The sequence below is a fragment of the Cygnus olor genome, chromosome 17 (genome assembly GCF_009769625.2).
Source record: "Cygnus olor isolate bCygOlo1 chromosome 17, bCygOlo1.pri.v2, whole genome shotgun sequence".
NCBI classification, from domain to species: domain Eukaryota; kingdom Metazoa; phylum Chordata; class Aves; order Anseriformes; family Anatidae; genus Cygnus; species Cygnus olor.
Genome location: NC_049185.1, coordinates 13,940,667 through 13,945,674, shown reverse-complemented (window position 1 = coordinate 13,945,674; position 5,008 = coordinate 13,940,667). Strand labels below are relative to the sequence as shown.

General features: G+C 40.3%; 1 long non-coding RNA gene across 1 annotated transcript; it reads right to left on the bottom strand.

Annotated features, from left to right (window-relative positions):
* On the bottom strand, positions 1 to 5,008 carry LOC121079601. The gene is made up of 4 exons (XR_005825105.1): positions 4,831 to 5,008; positions 4,054 to 4,123; positions 2,111 to 2,243; positions 1 to 983 (listed from the first exon to the last, which is right to left on the bottom strand). It is a non-coding gene; the product is annotated as an uncharacterized LOC121079601 (long non-coding RNA).

Here is a 5,008-nt window from a genome sequence, read left to right as displayed (position 1 = left end):
TTCAGTGCAGAAACCACTTAGGAAAATTCCTCAGTTTATGCTGGGCTAGACGTCAGAGTGAACTTGAGTGTATCACTGCATGTTGTAAGAGATGGAAAAACAAAGAATGCTTGTGCTTCTAAACTCTTAGAAGCAAGTGTTTACAACTACTGATCCCTTGCAATCACTTATTTTGCTGACAAAAGCTTTTGTGCCCATCCTCATCCCAAAGTCACTGTCTTCACAAAGACAAGACAGTACATTTTCAGAAGAATGGTACTGAGTGTTTGTTTTAATGTGCAGTGGTGCTGTTACCTTGACCACCAACAAAAGCATCGTTACTCTTTCAGACAGTTACAGCTTCAACATTGCTACCAGCTATAATATCAAATAGATGTTTTCAAGCCATCCATTCTTGGTAAGAAATGCTGAAGAACTGTTTCACACAAAGTAGGATAAAGCAGACAGGAATTGTAGGACAGAAGGAAATACTACTCTCTGCTGACAAATGCAAAATGACAATTAATTTTACTTGGAATCAATGTGCTGATAGGCAGATAGGAATGGGGCTCTTCAATAGGAAGAAAACAGTTTTTACAACTTAGTCTTGAGAATCCTGCATTCCTTCAGCATTCATACTGGTAAAAATAGAGATGAGAATATTGCACTGCATTCCCACTTGCACAATAGAGCAGTAAGTCCGTGCCTACAGATAGTTCATGGAGATATCTCACACAGGAAATCATTTTAATATGTTCTGTTCTTCCCTGGACACAGTGCACTTGGGTAACTGGCCTCATTACAGAAGGAATATTTTAGCAGTTGGAAGTGGCTTCATGCTACAGTACCTTTGTGTAGAGAGATCACCTTCAGCGATTATTTATTTCAGGAGTTCAGATTGCTGCCTTCCTGTGACATGATGAATGACTTTTAAGTAACATAATATCTGGTTTCCTCCTCTTTCACACACCCATTTCATTGCCAGTTGTCTTTAGTGACCAGATCTAAAAGGATTGTTTGCAGTCAAAAGGGAAAGAGAAATTCTTTACCACGTGCTCAGCCTCCTCTTGTTCATATTTAATTGAATTCTTGCTTGTTTTAAAATCGTTATCAATTATTCACCCTGAGCTCATTAACTCCAAACATCACAAGTATAAATAGGACTGCTCTACTGCTCTGTTAAAAATCCCCAAATTATTTTCATTTTCCCTTTTAATCTGTTCTCTATGTAACCATAAACTATTGAGTGAATTATACGGCTCTTTCCTGTATGTATTATTTAAAGCAGAGAGCAGGCTAGCAGACAAGGTACGGGAGTCCTGTGATGTCAGACGGTAGTGTGGGCAGATCCATCAGGCCCTGAGTCTCTCCCATCATTGTTGGGCCAATGACGGCTGAAGAGCACTGAGAAAGAAGTCCTGTCCTTTCAAAACAGCAGCTCAGACCTCTCTTTCAGCCTCAGTTTTAACATCTGAAAATAGTATTTTTGATCAGCTAAATTAAATCCTCAACACGTTTTGTTTATAACCCGCATTCTTCTCAAGCCAGCTGAGAGGAAACAAACAAAGAGGAGATAATCTGATCCCAGTAACACATAGCAAAACTGAAGCCTGCTCTCTCTGTGAGATCTCACACCTGTTCTGTGCTTTAAATGTGCTTCATTTTGACACTAATATTACAATCACACAACATCAAATATTTCATGGTGCAAGACTCGTCCATCCCTGTAAGTTCAACACACACTATTTTCACGTTGCACCCAAGGTGCAGCCAGCAACCTCAGCAATGCTGAGCTGACGATGTGCTGTCTGTACACAGTGCTACTTGACAGAGCTCGGGCAGTCGCTCAGACAGTCAGAAGGCCTTAACCTTTAAAGCCCTGCTGAAAAGAGAATGTTACAAACAGAAGCCTTTTTTTTTTTCTTTCTTTTTTTTCTTGCAATTCTTTAGTATCAGTCTGGCGAGGCCATGACAATCCATGAAGTTTATGGAGCAACTGGGTAGTTTTGTGCAAGCAATGGAATTGTGAACATATCCCAAAAAAACCTTCATCTTCACAAGGCAAATGAGAAATCCATACAAATATGACACATCCTAATGAGCAATTCACCGAATGCCTCAGTTCTCCTACCTGTTAAATGGGATTTGCTTTACGTTTGAATTCTTACTGCCATTGCTCAGAATGGTATTTGGAAGCTTTAAAATCCAGGACGACCTACCATCTCATGGTCTGGGTCTCAGAGTCTTTTCATGGACTTGGCAATCTAGAAAAACAGATAAAATCATGTCTGACAAAGTGCTGTCTATACCTGTTTCATTGCACCATGCAGTACAATAAACCCTCCTACTTACTTACTTCTTTTGAAATAAACAGATCCTTCTGCTTAAACTTGAAATTAGGGGGAATTTCTTAGACCAAGGATTCAGTTTCACCCTAAATTGGAAAGCATTCAGACAGAAATATACCAAATAAGCAATGCCGTGGCTTGACTCTAGTGCTGAAACATACACAAGGTAATTAGCCTGACAAATATGGAAGCAATTTTTTTAGCTTTGTTCTTCTGCTAGCAACGGAGGGGGTGACACGTGAAGTATTTTAGCTCTGTAGCTGAAAGGGGTCATTATGCCTACTGCACATATGACTACAATGCAGCACAAAGCAAGCATATGTACATAAAAAACAAACAAACAAACAAACAAAAAAAAAAACAACACAGAAACTGGTCTGCTTTTCAGGATCTGAGCCACTTGGGTCTACCTCATCTCGGTCTGTCCATAGCATTGTGCTGTATCACACAAACACACCCTGAAAGTTTCACTTCCACATCTGTAAAACACAACTAACAATACTTCCTCTGCCTTGCATGGCTGCTGTGAATATTCAAATGTGAATTGTTGCTTGGTGCCCAAATGCCAATGTATAAGGAAGCCATTAAAAATGCCAAAGATAGATATAAGGTTTCTAGGGGCACATAAAGCTGTAATAAATCTATTCCAAACTCACTTCTCACACAGGTCACTAAATCTGTGCCTATAATATTAGGAGTGTGCTGGCTAACTGGCCACTAGCTATACAAAAGCCTTTTCTCTCCAAGTTCAATCAAAAGGACAACAGCATATGACAGACCCCTTGTATCTTTTGGTATTTTAGCCTGTCACAGCAGGGACCTCCTGCAGTGCTAGGAAAAGAGAGTTTTTTTGCTGGCCAAGCTAAAGCTAACAAAAATACCTAATGAGTAGAGGAGCTGAGAAGCTCATGCATTTAGCTATGTCTAAAGTAGCTTGTGCATACTGAATGTGGGCATGAAAAATTAATTCCAGGGATCCTATTGGATATGCTTTCAGATAACTGTTTGGACTAAAAAAATACTATTTTCTGTAATGTTTTTTACTTCAATTAAAAATATTTTGTGGAGAAATTATACACAACCACCAGCTCCATTCTCTCCCTATAACAGAGGGAAGGGAACTTCTGCCCTGCTGCCTAAACACTGTCAGTGCCTTATGTCTGGCAGGCTTCTGCTCTGCCCTTCCACTCTCTAGCACTGGTTTCTCTCCCTGCTGATAACCTTCATCCCTCTCACCTGTACCAAATTTTTTCACCCATCTAAGCCAACTTCCCACCAATTTAGCCCACTAACTTCAGGGGGGAAGAAGACAAGGTGGTTTGAGGAGCTCTATGCAGTGTGGCTATGCCACAGAAGGACGTGCTGCGAAGTGGAGTTACTGAAGCCCTCTCCTGTCCTGGCAGAGGAGGAACTGAACATGCTGGAAATGCTGTGCTGCGGCAGCTGCTGGATTTGCAAGGGTGCAGCAGTGCACAGGAAGGCCAGATAACATGGACTTGTGCGTGCAGCCACGAGGAGCACCATGACACAGGGTCTTGGGGTGTATGGGGTAGGGAGATGTGGCAGCATGAAGCCGTATGAGGCTGATGGATATTAGGACACACTGTGTGCTGGGGTTTGGGAATGCAATGTGTGCACTGCAGCTGAGGAGCATTCTCTAAAGAGCTGCAAGGGGGAGAAGTGTGTAACAGTAGTAACTACGCCAATGTCCTTCCACCAGTGTTACCTGAGATTCCCATCAGACTTTCAGCACGGAAAATATTCCCTACTGTTGCTCTCAAATATAACATGCATCTCTGCAAATGAAATAAATTGAAATGAAAATTAAAAACTCTAACAGCATCTAACAGCAGAAAGGAGATGCATTCCATAGGAGGAATGAAGGTAGAGTAGACCTTTCATGTGTGATGGCACCATTGTTTGAAAAAAGCAGAGCAGGGAAAAAGAACTAGAGGTTCTGTCTAGTATAATAGACAAAAAAAGTATTCATTCAGATGTTAGTTTATGCTCCAAGTATAACGTGCTTCAGAAGAAATTTTAGAGACAGCTAAGAGATGGCATAATTGACATTTGTTCTGGAATGGATGCCTACACTCAAGCCAAGAAAAGCAGTTAGAATGGTGCAGTGACTATATAAACATTGGGTAATCCTTGTTCTTTTTCTCTAGGACAAACTCAGCCTATAGGCTTGATGACATAATTTCCATGACTAAGTATCTGTTAATTAAACACACAATATATAATTATTAAATGCAAGATGACTGAGCTCTTAAGAAGTCTAGTCACTACTGTCCCAAATAGATGGATACTTGTCTTGGATTCCTAAACCTACACATTTTGTGAAAAAAGTGTCCAGTTTGATTTTGATTATGTTTGGCACATCCTATTAGAGAAGTTTTGTAGTTTATGTATTTGTCCTTCAAGCAAACCTGAAGAGGAAGCTAAAGCAAATGCAAACATATTACTGCAAATGTACTTAGAAAGAAGTATCTGTTAACCTCACCTGTTTAAAGGAAAATCCAATATTTAATCAAAGCCTTCTGTAACTAGGAAACTTGGTTCCAAAGTCTTCAATCCAAAGAGGAGTATCATTGGTGGATTACTTGCTTGAGTGACGTATTCTGGCAAAGCTAAAGATTCAGTAAAAATTGACGTCTTGCATTCCACTGTTGACTCACTAT